Source organism: Chelonia mydas, chromosome 5 (genome assembly GCF_015237465.2).
Source record: "Chelonia mydas isolate rCheMyd1 chromosome 5, rCheMyd1.pri.v2, whole genome shotgun sequence".
In the NCBI taxonomy this organism is placed as follows: domain Eukaryota; kingdom Metazoa; phylum Chordata; order Testudines; family Cheloniidae; genus Chelonia; species Chelonia mydas.
Genome location: NC_051245.2, coordinates 74,446,618 through 74,462,764, shown reverse-complemented (window position 1 = coordinate 74,462,764; position 16,147 = coordinate 74,446,618).

The following is a 16,147-nucleotide window of genomic DNA, read 5'->3' as shown; positions in this document are numbered from 1 at the left end:
GATGGAAATAATGCTTAATATGTTGGAAATAACTGCTGTCTCAAGAGTCTTCAACCTTTATGTTGGCTGTCGAGTGGTTTGGGCCATGTTGTATAAGAGGGCTACAGGAAGAAATGGAGAAAAACAGAAGACAAAATACAGAAAGGACCTTTCAAACTCCCATACAACCTCTATAAAAGCATCAGAGAGAAAAGGAGCGCTTCTGTTCAACTCCAAGGCTCTGTAAAAGATGGAATTTAAACATAAGGAGCTCTGTCAAATGAGCAGAGGTGAGAACTATTCTTTATTAGAAAACACTTTCTGAAAAAGATCAGAGAAAGGAGGAAATTACATATATTTTCAATCCAAGACTCAGAGTAAAAGGAAATAACTGAAAAAAGTTACAACGCCTATGAAAACACTGGACATTACACACACACACACACACACCCACCTGCCTGATATAAAAAATTTCAATAAAAAGATTATAGAGGCAGTAGCTGTGCTATGCTACCAGTTATACTGTCTTGCAGCTCTCCATGTAATTGCTGCCTCATAGCACAGTAGCAAAGTGCTAATATGAAATATTAGAGTTTAAGGCATCCACATATATCTGTGACTCAATGTCTTTGAAACAGGTCATTCAGCTTCATTCAGTGGGAGATAATATGCTATGCCACCTGTTGTACATTTTCCCTCAGTTGTTGCTCTGTTATGGCACAGAGCTGCTGCTAGCAGTGGATCAAACACTAGGGCCACCATTGCTTTGGGTTACGTGTGAGTATAGTCTTCTGTTTCTCCCTAAATTGGGCTACCTAGTCTACTGCCGCGTGGCTACTGCAAAGTTAGAGACTTACTCAAATAATAATACCCTAATGGCAAAAATGGGTGCTATCTTCTCTTCAATAGGCCGTCTACTACATTGCCATGTGTGAGAGATGCTCATAAACTCACTACTCTGTAGACCCAAACATCAAGGCCTTATCAGTTAGGAAAGTGGTTGGCTGACGTGGTAACAGGAAAGGTAACATGTTGATACATCTCATGAAAAGCAACATCAGTGTTCTGAAAAAACAAAAATCCAACAAGCTGGTTCACAAGAAAGCAGCAAATAGTGTGCTGGTCCATAAACCCTAAACATCAGCCTGCATGTAATTTGTTCATGGTTGGCACATTGGGCCTTCTTTTTAAGAAGAACAAAATCCAACACCCCTCCTCCCCCCCACTTATGAAGCTCATTGAGGCAGTGCACTGTAGTAAGTCTCTAAGGGACCTGAGTACGAGCAGCAGCAGAGTACTACACATTATTTTTTCTTGATTGTCTTCAATATTTGCATAGCAGAGGCTTCCCTTTAAGTAGGAAAGTATATTTCTGATTGGACTGCCACACAAACCAACAGGTTTAATTCTTAAAACTCACTCATTAAATCTAGAAGATGAACAAAAACAACAGGAAAGATTCTCTCTTACAGTCTGGCCCTCTCATCACTGCTCTGGCAGCAGTTGGCTAAATTTCTCCCTTCCAAAAATTCCCTCAGCATGGGACAATTCTCAGATGTGGCATAGGCTGATGCTACCAGCTGGGTGATGCTTTGGAGGGCTATTACCAGCTGGTGCAATTCAAAGAAATTTTGAGGCTTCTCTAAACTATGTTGAGACCAAATCATTGCAGGCCTGGCCAGAGTGTAATGCAGCTGCAACTTGTTCCTTTATGCATCTCATGCTGCCTATTAGGGAACGGTTACAGCACAGAATCTGTCCCAAAATCTCCATTAGAGAGAGAACAGAGTAACATTCTGCATCTGAAATGAAACACAAAATGCTATCTCCCTCACAACTCATCCTTCAATAGCCAGGGACACTCATCTATATTTAAAAGTACAGTCAGAGAATTATATCTCCTTACAGCTGCATAGCAACACACATTGAAGTGGCAGTTGGGAGTATTGTAATATATACTTTAATCTCTCTCCTTTTTGGAGTATAGGAAATGGCAGTGATGGGAACAGAAGTACATGATTAGCTCGATATAAAAATGTGTATCACACATTGCATTGGCATCTGGAAAACAAAGATTAGAAACAAAACCAAGATGTTACTTACAATATTTAAAAATGTAAATTATTCCCTCCACCTATCAAGCAAATTCCACACGATACCCATATACTTAGTAAGGAAAATGTCAACATTTCTTACATTAAGGTTGCCAGAACCAGGCACACACATGCATTCATTGCATACGGTATTCAGATCAGAGCTATTTTTGTTGTCTAAACAAGGTTCTCCTTTGCAAATCTTGAAATACTTCACTTGAGCTATAAATTCCTATAGATTCTTAATATCATTTCCCTTATGCAGCTAGAACATATGATCTCTCCTTTCTGTAGACACATTTCTAAATAAAGTTATTTTTGATTACTATAATTTTGATTAAACAGATCTGGAATGATTTTGACTGCACAAAGTAAAAACAAGTATACAGTTGGGAACAATTGTTTGTTGAATTTTTAAAACCTGACATATTTCTTTCAAGTCGAGTGAATTGTTTTAGAAGTCAGAAAAAAAAATCACCCACCTGTTTCATTGTTAAGATACAGCACTTGTTTTCTCCTTTTCACAATGGACTAAATATGGCTTTCTAGTCTGTCATTGTACTGAATGTGTGGCATTGGTTACCGCTATTTCTGCTCCCTCAATCTAAGTCTTTTCTCTATTACCTCTCTAATCACAGCTGTGAGACACTTTCTGCTTCAGTTGACTGTCTACCTTGTGCTTCTGAACATCCCCTTTCAGTCCTGTAAATCATTTCATCTCTTTAAATCTCACCTAAATCCTCCCTCATCCTGGAACTTATGGTAGAGTATCTCTAAGCATTTTCTGATTTTGCACAGATGTGGACATGACCATATATTTGCTAATCATGTTCAGCCATATAGAAGATACAGAAGAAAACAGTCCCTGTTTCAAAGATGTTACAGCCCAGATACAAATAAAAAACATTATTTTTGTTTCTGCCTGCCAATTGGCAGATACAACAAGAGTCTATTTAACGAATTCATGGACGATCACTCCCCACCTAGTAGCTGAATACATCGCATGTGTCTCATTCAAGTTAACCCAGTCACAATTTCAAACTCCAAGCCTCTTGGCAGGGTCATGTTCTAGCACTACTGAAGTCAATGGGAATTCTCCCTGGAGACTTCTTCAAAGCACACTGAAGTCATTGGGACTTCAGTGGGTTTTGTCTCAGATGCTAGAGGAGCCAGTAGTTGCAGTACTAAACTTCTTTGAGCTGCCACCCACCAGTTGCATTTACCCCATTTACTCACATGAATGTGTCATTCTACATCTACAGATTATCTAAACAATGACCATGGATGGCTCTTAATAGGATTTTTGCTTTAGACCCCAAATCATGAAACATTGAGACACTGGAATGTAGTTAATATATGGAAGCTGGATACACTACTTCTCTGAAGGAGCACTAACAAGTTAGCAGACTGATTGACATGTTAGTATCAATCATAGCAGTCTTAACTCATGGCTTAAGATTTTAAACAAAAAGCTATAAAAGCCAGAGCTGAAGCAGTGAGCCTTCTGAACTATCTTGGAATTGGTCCCCACACTAAGCATATCCCTTTGCTTTGCATTATGAACATGCTTTTACACTACATTACCAACACGTCTACGCTATGGAAAGTTTTCAGAAGTATCACCACTGTTGCCAACACCAACTTAGCTCCACTGGAAATGGCAACTTCGGGAGCCTGAGGCTGACAGTCTGCCAGCCAGTGTTTTAAGCATGTCTAACCAACAGAATGCCTAGAATACTGGCAACAGTTCTATACTTGAGCTTCCAGCATTGCTAACTGAATCAGCGTTAGCAACAGTGAGAAGTTTTTGCAAATAGCTGGTGAATATATATATATATATACACACAACATAAGTTGGTCCATTCATTTTTCAACCTTGAATTAAGTGTCTTAAATAACTATTTAATTTGCATTTTAAAAAGCAGCTGTATTGTGAGTTAATTAAATATTGATTGCTCAAAGAGCACTTACCGAAATTCAGTATTAATACAAGAGATATGCAAAGTTGCTAACTCATTTATGCAAAATTACCTCTGCAATACACATATAATTATATTCTTATTGTTTTAAAATGAACTCCCATTGTTGCTTGAAAATGTTGTTTAGATCTTTAATTGGTATGTAATAAGAACAAAAAGAATTTGTTAGTTCTTAGTTAATGAAGACATTTCTGATTCTGGATCCCTGCCCTACTTCATGTCATAAGTTTCAACAGAGTAGGAACTAGAGAACAAAAAGGATTTTAACTGTATATTTGAAAGTGTGTTACTTGTAACTCTTATGTTGGGGTCTCCTAGGGCCTGATCCAAAGCCCACTGAAATCAGTGGGAGTCTTTCCAGTGACTTCAGTGGGTTTTGAACAGAGCGTTATGCTTCTCGTTTGGGCGGGGCGAGGGAAGGACAGGACGCAAGTTATTGCATTTATAAAATACATTTTTTCTTATACCATTGAGCTCTTTTGCAATAACATGTTTCCACTGGCTCACTTTTACTAACATAATCACTTCACATTTGAACTTTGGGGAAGGAGCAACTTGGCCTTGACAACAGGACCAGAAACAGACATCTAGATCCAAAGCCACTGTATATTAGCAATATTTGACAGCTCCAGATCTAAAATTCATAGCAAAGATCATAATGAGACCTAACCAGAATCCAGGATTTAAATACCTCAGAACTCTGTGAATGTTCAGATTTGGAGTTGCCTATGAAATTCATACCTTTGACACCATCTTTACTAGTCAGAGAAAAAAATCACAACATGCATTGAGGTTCAGCTTTTGCAAAGAGAATCATAGGAGTGGCCTCCTGCATCTTCACAGAGCCTCACTTATGTCAATGGGGTGCTACACAGGCACAGTTGCCCACACAGTTTCCTGTATAGGGACAGGACCAATGTATACAGTGGAAGTCACCTGTGTTTTTCCTTCTAATTTCCTGACTGACTGAGACTACCCCCGTGTTTCTCTAATGGTAGGTAGGTGCTCATTTTCTTAGGTGGATATCCCCTATGCACCAGATACAAACCAAATCAAGAATTTTTTCCTTAATGCTTGTCTATATGAGGAACTGACCAAAATAGCTATTCTGGAATATGCTAAAACCAGGAAAAGGCACCCTTATTCCCCCCCTCACACACAAAAGTGTCCACACAGGGCACTATTCTGCAATATCTATTGCAATTTAAATTTACACCTTATCTTATTGCAGTATAATTTCATTGTGTAGACAAGCCCTATGAAAATTCTCCCCAAAACAATCAAAATTCACAGCTATTTTACATTATAGTGCACACCATCAGTGATGCTTCTTTACAATCAATTTTAACATATACTCATGAAGACATTTTACAGTGAGATGTTATAAGTAGCAGCAGAACACATTCCATGGGCACTTAAATACTGAAATATATACGTTGCTGTTCTGCAAACACAGTCTGAAGAGACATTGCTGATGGTCTGTAGATTCAAATATTTTAAGGGACAAACAGTTGGGGCTGGCATTTGAGGAGAGGAAGTTGGGTTATGGGAAGATATTTCTCTTATGAAGTGGTTCAGAGCATGAAAAGGTTTAAGAACCACTTTAGAAACAGTCCTGCACAGTAGTAAACAATTCTAAACAAAATGTAAAACAAACAATCTAAAAGGAAATGAGGGAATACACACACACACACACCACTCGGGAGCACCATGCTTTTACACTATGCCTTTGTGTAAGTGTGTACTTTAGGGGCATTTCTTCCCACTGCCTTTTCGTAAGGCATCTTTAGGAGAACCAAAAGCCTTTCTAGCTGCAATCCCATTATTTTTCTTCAGCTGGGTTCCAGCGGATCCTCTGTTTCCTGTAGATCTGATTCTTTAAAATATTATGTACACTAAAGCTGATGTAAAACAAAAATACCTATTTCACTTGTCTGCAAGCTGAAGAATGAGGTGATGAGGCAGGCTGTCTACATTCCAGAAGATGCCTTATCTGGGATTTGGAGGAGAGGAAAGTCTCATCTGCACCTGAAGTTCTAATGACTAGAGACTAGGATAGCTGGCTTCTCAGCAAAAACTCTAAATGGCAGTGTGGTCTCCCAAGACGACAGCACAATGTGGGGGAAGAGAGAGGAGAGGATTTAATGGAGAAATACATCAATAGGAGGTGGGAGCCCATGTTTATTATGCTTATGTAAAGCCAACCCATAATCTGCACCTTTGGATGTTCTCCAATCTCCAGTATTAGTTTAGGGAAGAAGAAATTTAATGACTCCTAAGGCAGTGGTTCTCAACCAGGAGTATGCATCCCCCTAGAAGACCTCTGCATACCCCCAGGGGTTTCCATCAACTCATCAAGATATTTGCCTAGTTTTACAACATGCTACATAAAAAGCACTAGTTAAGTCAGTTGAAATGAAAATTTCATACAATGACTTGTTTATGCTGCTTTATATATTATACACTGATGTGTAAATACATTTATATTCCAATCGATTTATTTTATAATTATATGGTAAAAATGAGAACATAAGTAATTTTTCAGTAATAGTGTGCTGTGACACATTTGTATTTTTATGTCTGATTTTGTAAGCAAGTACTTTTCAAGTGAGGTGAAACTTGGGGGTACACAAGACAAATCAGACTCCTGAAAGGGCTACAGTAGTCTGGAAAAATTGAGAGCCACTGTCCTAAAGGATCTATTCTTGACACAATCTTATTTAACATCTTACCTCACAAAAGTAAGATGTTAAATAAATATTTGAATAGCTGCAAGCCTTAAAAACAACTCATGACAATAACAAAAGGAAATTAATCTATGATGTTTGCCATGCAATATGGCCAGAAAATAAAAACAAACAAACGAAAGTCAGTTAATGCAATTTCAGGCAGCATATACAGAGACCACTCCATGGACCAAAGAAGTGATTGTCCTCCTCTGTACATCACAAGTAAGACAGTACCTGTCTGAGGACTTCTATATTGTGGGACAACAGCAGAAGAGGAAAACAAATCAGTCCCTGCAGTCCTTTATGAAGAAAGCTTAAAATATATAGTTTAACTAAATTACAGCTATGCAAAACATGATCAGCTAAGTAAATGAAGGTCAAGACTCAAGGATAAAGAAATTACTGCAGATGGATCAGAATGGTATAATTAGGAATGAGTGGGCTAAAACTGAGCAAAAGAAAACAGGCTATAAAAATCAAGAACAAATTCTTAGCAGTAAAATCTATTACCGTACAGAATATTCTTGCCGAGGGAAGCCCCACAATGCAAAAATTAATTCTGGACTAAGACACACAGATGCCATGGTGATGATCATGTTAGTATAAAAACAAGACAAAATACTTGAGAACACACCATACTCTTTCACTGACAAGAAAGAGGGTATGATTTCACAGGTTTTTTACATTTGTTTTCTGATTCTATTCAATGACCCCAGATTGTATATAAATTTCCATGTCACATATGCTTAAGGATAGTATTTGGGTGTGCTAATAAGTCTGAAAAGATGGGATTAGTAATGAAGAAGGAGTCAATTCCTTTTTCATTGTTGAACCTTGTTTCTCCCCCATGTTATGTTGTACACCTTCAAATGTCTTACCAAAATTTACTTCCATTATAACTCATTTATTGGGAGCACACAGGAGGGCTAGGGAAAAAAGTCACTAGTGGCTGTATTATCTATTCTGAATATACTATTAAAGTGAGCAAATTTTCTGTACAAGAATGCATTTGATTATGTGATGGAGCACTAGAGAAGGTCTACTGTGTGTTGATTTGAACAGTGACTTATAAAACCAGAGAACTGCACATAAAAAGGAAGCATGAGCCCTATTCTGAAGCTTAGAAATACTGTACCTTATTTCCAAGGTTATAACAAGAAAGCAGTTACATGTCCTTTTACTTTGTTTCATTTAGTTACAAGGCAACTGGATGCACTGAACCTCAAACAACACAAATGTCAGAATTGATGCCTGATTAAACCTAATTACCATCTTATCTGAGGCATTCACTGCTCACTGTTACCATTTTGCAACATTAGTTAATGTGATTATTTAACAGATCATCTGTTACTGTAGGTGTTATATTTTTTAGCTTTACTTTCATTACATTTCTATTGAGAACACTGGCCCTGGATATCAGGACTGGCCAAGTTCCATACAGGATAAGATGCAAGAGTATGGGGCAAAAAGGTAAGCCTCTGTGCTTCCCAAACCCCAAGGCTATCATGCACCAGTTCAGCCTCCAATGCAAGATAAAACCAGGGATCAACAGAGCATGGCAGTGCTTGGGCCACTTCTCCTCTCCTCAGCCCTGCCTTTATTATGTTGAGGGACAGGGAGATGGAGTATATTCTGCTCCCAGCTTTATCACACCTAGGCATTCTCTTGTGTTGGAGGAACCTAATCCATGCACTGAAATATATCCTCTTTGGCCTTGAACAAGCCATTTACCCACTATCTCGGTCCTCCTAGAAATACTAGTATAATATTCACATACCTCACAGGGGCATTGTGAGAATTAATAAATTAGTATTTGTAAAATACTTAAGGAGTAAGCTCCTGATATCACCTGCTGAGGAAAGAATGTGGTACAAAGAGCCTATCCTCCTCTCCCATCTCCTGCAATTCTAGGCATAAAATTCAGTGCAGGAAGTGCAAAGTACTGTTTGAATTCTCCCATATCATCAGTGGAGGCAGCTGCATTCTGAATCAGTGATTCTGCTAACTTGTTTGCAGTGTTATTATAGCTGTGTTGGATCCAGGATATTAGAGAGACACAGTAGGTGAGGTAATATCTTTTACTGGACTTCTCCCAAACCCAAACAGCAGCTCTGAGTAAGCTCAAATGCTTGTCTCTTTCACCAATGAAGTTGTTCCAGAAAAATATATTGCCTCACCCACCGTGATTCTGCTAATAATTCTCATCTCATGAATTCAATAAGCAGTTTAGCATCATTGAAAAGACTTTATGCCCACTAGAATCTTGATAAATACATGTTCTAGTTATTGTGAGTTCTCGCTCCTCTTGTTAAGGATTGCAAAGGAAGGAGTTACTGAGGCCGAATGCATGATGAAACAGATGTTATGTCATATTTTGGATACTGGGTGTAGTACACGGACTAGCTATCTGATTATTTTTGTTTTCTTTTAAAAGTGGAAGTTACAAAACAATATTATATACACCTCTGTATATTGGAAAGAGCTCAGAATTCATAGCAATATTTAGTAGTTTATCTCAGACCATGAATAAGACAGTAAAACTTTCCACCAGAAACACAAAATAGAATCTCTCGGGGATTCCTCAGTAAATGCACACTGAGAAAGTGAAGCCCCATAACCAACTCGCAGTTCCCAGCTACCACACTATGGATTGTGTGGCACTATCTGCCCCTGCCTTAATCTAGCAGTGGTTGCTCTATGGCATTGGGAGTTTCCCCTCTCCCTGTGGTCTAAGCGTACAGAGAGGCTGCTGCATTCCACTACCCTCCAGTGACCTGGCTTTGTCACTCATAGAATCATAGAATATCAGGGTTGGAAGGGACCCCAGAAGGTCATCTAGTCCAACCCCCTGCTTGAAGCAGGACCAAGTTCCAGTTAAATCATCCCAGCCAGGGCTTTGTCAAGCCTGACCTTAAAAACCTCTAAGGAAGGAGATTCTACCACCTCCCTAGGTAACGCATTCCAGTGTTTCACCACCCTCTTAGTGAAAAAGTTTTTCCTAATATCCAATCTAAACCTCCCCCATTGCAACTTGAGACCATTACTCCTCGTTCTGTCATCTGCTACCATTGAGAACAGTCTAGAGCCATCCTCTTTGGAACCCCCTTTCAGGTAGTTGAAAGCAGCTATCAAATCCCCCCTCATTCTTCTCTTCTGCAGACTAAACAATCCCAGCTCCCTCAGCCTCTCCTCATAAGTCATGTGCTCTAGACCCCTAATCATTTTTGTTGCCCTTCGCTGGACTCTCTCCAATTTATCCACATCCTTCTTGTAGTGTGGGGCCCAAAACTGGACACAGTACTCCAGATGAGGCCTCACCAGTGTCGAATAGAGGGGAACGATCACGTCCCTCGATCTGCTCGCTATGCCCCTACTTATACATCCCAAAATGCCATTGGCCTTCTTGGCAACAAGGGCACACTGCTGACTCATATCCAGCTTCTCGCCCACTGTCACCCCTAGGTCCTTTTCCACAGAACTGCTGCCTAGCCATTCGGTCCCTAGTCTGTAGCGGTGCATTGGATTCTTCCATCCTAAGTGCAGGACCCTGCACTTATCCTTATTGAACCTCATCAGATTTCTTTTGGCCCAATCCTCCAATTTGTCTAGGTCCTTCTGTATCCTATCCCTCCCCTCCAGCGTATCTACCACTCCTCCCAGTTTAGTATCATCCGCAAATTTGCTGAGAGTGCAATCCACACCATCCTCCAGATCATTTATGAAGATATTGAACAAAACCGGCCCCAGGACCGACCCCTGGGGCACTCCACTTGACACCGGCTGCCAACTAGACATGGTGCCATTGATCACTACCCGTTGAGCCCGACAATCTAGCCAGCTTTCTACCCACCTTATAGTGCATTCATCCAGCCCATACTTCCTTAACTTGCTGACAAGAATACTGTGGGAGACCGTGTCAAAAGCTTTGCTAAAGTCAAGAAACAATACATCCACTGCTTTCCCTTCATCCACAGAACCAGTAATCTCATCATAAAAGGCAATTAGATTAGTCAGGCATGACCTTCCCTTGGTGAATCCATGCTGACTGTTCCTGATCACTTTCCTCTCATGTAAGTGCTTCAGGATTGATTCTTTGAGGACCTGCTCCATGAGGATCTGGAGGATGGTGTGGATTGCACTCCCCACTTAGTATCCTCCCTGAAGTTGAGGAAGAGGGGTGTAGTTGTCACTTACTGCCATTTAAAATACCAAGAAAGCAATCTACTGAATCAGGACCCAGGATAGATCTTGGAAACCACAAGTTGCGCAGAAATGTCAAGAGGCTCAGGAGGGGAAGTTTCTTGGTGGCCTGGATTCAGTATCCATCCTCCAAGTGAGCCATCATAAGATTGTTACAAGCCAACTTCTGTAAACTCATTCTGCAGGGTCTGTTATATATAGCCCACAGAAACCAAAACCCACAGAGCTTATTCTCCCTATTTTCAAATTATAAGCATTTGGAAGTCAGCTACCTCTCCCAAGGCGGATCAGTTTCTCAAATCAATACTCAGGATAACTTGTCAATATGAGTTTCCCCAAGAGATCCACCACCAACAGAAACTAACAAGAGAATCTCTGATGCCACCTGTCTTGAGTCTTATAGTTCTGTCATGATTTCTTACTATTTGGCCTACATTTTCCATTGGAAGCTGGTGGCTTCTGAAAGCATGCAGGCAAATTTGAGAATAATTAGGGTTATTCAAAAAACATGCAAGGCCAACCCATCTTGCCCCCACCATTCAAAAACCCTTAATTTCTACTCCCATATCCAACATCTAAAAATTAAACATTAAAAAAATTTCTCCTCATGACTGGCCATCATCTTACATGGGCCGTTCATTGATATTGCTGTGCCATTGGCCTATCAAGCAGCTCGTCGCTCAAATTTTCAGTGCTGGTTCTCAAATAAAGAGCTCTCAAACTAGCTGTTAAGCACCTGTCCCCTGCAAAGACTGTATCAAAGAGATTGCATAAGATGAGGATGTGCAGCGCATCTTATGTATTTAGATAACCACTTTTTTGTAATTGCTATTACATGACTATGGATACAAATGTGTGTCATGCTTCACCTGCCCATGTGACTGCTAGAATAAATAAATGATTAATGGCTTTAGTATGTCTTGTCATCACTGTTTACTAATCCAAAAAGTACATTCTGCTTCCTTTGACATACTGAAGAGGGGCTGCATGCCCCAAACAGGTGACACATCAGCATAATGGTGTGAACTCAATCAATCCCAGAACAGAGGTAATTTAAATCCCACCATTTTAAAATGTTCTGCTGTCACCAATTTCAGAGCGGTAGCCGTGTTAGTCTGTATCAGCAAAAACAACGAGGAGTCCTTGTGGCACCTTAGAGACTAACAAATTTATTTGGGCATGAGTTTTATTCGGGCATAAGTGGGCTAATTTTCCCCTAGTGTTACACTCAGCTTCTTGTCAACAGTCTGAAATGGGCCACTCTCATTACCACTTCAAAGGTTATTTTTCCTCCCTTGGTATCCTGCTGTTAATTGATTTGTCTCATTAGACTGACCTCACACTTGGTAAGGCAACTCACATCTTTTCATGTATTTATACCTGCTCCTGTATTTTCCACTCCATGCATCTGATGAAGTGGGTTCTAGCCCACAAAAGCTTATGCCCAAATAAATTTGTTAGTCTCTACGGTGCCACAAGGAGTCCTCATTTTTGTCACCAATTTGTAATTTTATTCCTACATTTCCTTGTGTTTTGTTTGTGGTTTTGGTAGCAAACATCCACAAGGAATGCTACACCTTCAACTTTTAATAACTGGAAAACAAATGAAAGCAAATATTAAATTAAAAATTAAGACTTTTGCCTTGTAATGCACAGGGTTTTGTACAGGTATAAACAGACATATCAGGTACAGCTATAGACTCGTTTGACAAACATATGGTTTCAACAGTTCTAGTCTGATTCCATGTAAGGATCAACTCTTAAAATACTGCAAGTTAGAACATGTTCTACATTGTGTCCTACTTTCAGTGAATTACGAGTTTCTTCATTTCCCACTCTAGTCTCAGTCTATCAAAGTCTAGAATTTCCTGTGGCTCCATAAAGCTGGATTTCTTTTTAATAGCAACATCTGTATGCAAAAGTATGGACACTCAGCTAGCAAATCTGGTTGCCTGATAAGTAGTCTTCTTTTACATCCTTATTCCATGCTTCATTATCAAATTGCTCTATAGTTTGGTTTTGCATAAGTTATCAAGATAAGGGAGAAAAAACTGAAGCCCTATCCCATTTTAATGAAACTTATATACCCCTGTTAAGACATGGACAACTATAATTGTAATGAGTGGCAGTCTTGCTCTTTGCAATGCTCTGGCAGCACAAAAAGCCCAGGAAGTAGCCAAGTCTTCCTAGCTAGGTATTCCCCAGCTGAAATGCAGCTGACATCCAATTCCTATGGTCCCCCTCCACTACAGACCCCAAAGCAGCATGGGGGCAGAGGGGGAGGAGCGCAATGGAAACAGGAAGGGAGCATGGCCAGCACACAATTCCCATCTGGTGGATGGCCCTTTATCAGCTGGCATCGTTTTAGAACACATTAAATGCACTGAGGCCAGGACTGGAATAAAACAGGTCCCAGAATCAAGGAGCCACAGCCAGCTTTCTGGGGATCCCCCTCTCAGCATTCTGCTGAGTTCAACTGAAAATCTGGGGCATTAATATTATACTATTGCTGAAGGTATCTTTTCACCAAAGCAAAACTGCTCTATAGTAACACCTGTGGACACTGACAAGCTTCCAGAGTTTCACAAAAACTATCACGATATCACAATAGGTCCGAACAGGTTTGAACTATTCTTGTAATGATGATGAGGACTCTACATTTGAAACTAAAAGCTAAAATCAGAATCAATAGAACTGATGTTCCTCTGTGGGCCTTACATCCAAGGATCTTTATGACCTCTACAAAGCAATAATTCTCTGACAACTTAGTGACTGTGCAACATTTGCTTTGGGGTTGGATCAGAACTAGAGATAAAAAGGACAGACTGACACAAGGGTGATCCAATTTACACCCCAGAGGGACATCTGCATTGCATGAGGTAATTCATCCTGTTGGAAAGCAAGCTTGCAGTGCTGACCCCACCTTTCCTTGGTGATTCCACTACAGGAAGGCAACTTTAAATGTCATACTTCACAATTTTCAAACAAGCAATACAATTGTTCCTCTGACAACAAACCTTCTATTAGGTCCCAAAGAGTTGGCTTTATCATCGGTTACATTTTGATTTGTTTTAGATGGTTCAGTCAGGATTGCGTGAGCCTTGCAGTCCTGAAGAGAGAGATTAAAAAGGTGCATATTAAGTAGATTGAGTCAAAACTGAAGAAAAAGTTAAAATTGTCATTGAAAAATTCCCTCCATCCCCCCTTTTTAGTCCAAATTTAAAACTTCTATGAATAGAAATCAACATTTTTGACTTTACAAAATTTCATCTAGGTCTAGGGAGACGCTGTTGATTGTTTCATGCAGACAGTACCTTTTATTAGTTACAGCTTTCCGTTCCTCCTCTCCCCCCATTAGATTAGGCCAATCATGACATCTTGCAAATCAGTTTACAGTTCATCACTTGACTCTTTGGAACAGAAGGAATTTTTTCACTCCTGCTGTCTCTCTCAGCCATGATAAATGAATGTGTCTTTTGAGGATTGTGATACACATCCATTCCATTCAATCTATGCTTTGGAGTCCTCTAGGCTTATTTTGAGTTGTTCATTTTGTCTTATAAATAAATTACCATTAGGATTGCTTTTTTAAAATATAAATATGGACAGATATTATTGCTGTGCAGATTTGCATATTGTTACCAAGTGATTCTGTGAATGAACTGAGTGTTAACAAAAGGCCTGGGTGATGTTCTCATCTGGGTGGTGGGGAATTATATTAAGTTAAATCCTTTTCATGCTGAAATAGTTTCCATCCAAAGTACTTATTAGATTAAGCCATTTTCTGCAGTGATTCATTTTGATAAAACCACAAATACCATTGCCAAACATGAGTCCTCAGGCGGCTATCCTTAGATTTATCCTTTGATAAACGTTTTGCTTATGAATTTTTTTTCCATTTTCTTATATTGCAAGATACAGATAATTCCTTAGTGAAACTGATATGCAGATGTTAATGTCTTTGTTATTTCCATCACTGATTACTTTCGAGTCTTCTGGTGTGGGTTCTCCATAGATTGCATTTAGTACAGACAGGTGAGTTTGAACTAGATCCGGTTTACTTGAGTACATTAATCCCATTGTTAAAAAGGTCTATTATACTCCAATAAAATTTTGACTTTATTTTCTATGGTACTATATAATTGAATAAGAAGGTTCTTAATATGAGGCTTTACTATCTAACACATTCGTCAAGTGCCAAGATCTATAGACGAAAAGCATTATATAAAACAGCTAAGGTGTCCTGTTACCTGCTGTGGCGCCGGTGGCCCTCCTCACGCCCTCCTACCCCAGATCACCTCCACTCCGCCTCCGCCTCCCTGGGCCTGAGTGCGAAGCCGCCGCCTGCTTCTCAGCCCTCCCAGGCTTCCCGCACAAACAGCTGATTCGCAGGAAACCTGGGGGGGGGGGCGGAGAAGCAGAGCGGGGCGGCACGTTCAGGGGAGGAGGCGGAGGTGAGGTCAGCTGGGGCCAGGCGAGGAGCTGCCGGTGCGTGCTCTGCACCCATCAAATTTTCCCCGTTGGTGCTCCAGTCCCGGAGCACCCATGGAGGTGGCGCCTAAGGTGCCACTTTTGGCCGGTTGTTAAATGTAGAAGCCCTTTTAAGGGACAATAGGTTCTAAAAGGGCTTCTACATTTAACAACCGGTTCCAGCGAACCGGTGCAAACTGGCTCCAGCTCACCACTGCATCTATGGCATCAAAAATCATTGGTGTTTCTTAAGTCCTATGTGGTTTTGCACAACATGGACTTTATTATATAAAGATGCAATATTTTCATTTATTTTATACAGTTCATCCAAGAACTAAATATCTAGGAAAAGTTGTTTTTCCATCAATACTTATGTTTTTTCTTGATGTTAGCTGTAATGGTCTGAGTATGCTGTTTTACACTACTCTTTGCAAACCAGTATGCAAACTCACCAGCCAAGGAAGAAAACCTAAAACCTTGAGCTACAGGTCACTGCACACTCTTTTCCTCAGATCTTGCTTTGTTTCCAAAATCAAAACCAGGACAAAAAATTCAGCTCCAACTAATGGGTAACAATCACCCACGGCCTTTCCAGCTTCAGCCAGTGAGGAGGAGAGATGTTCATATTCTTCCCTTAAGATACCTTTGCACCAGATTCCTTATTCTTTTTATAACCTCACTCAGATCAGACATGTGA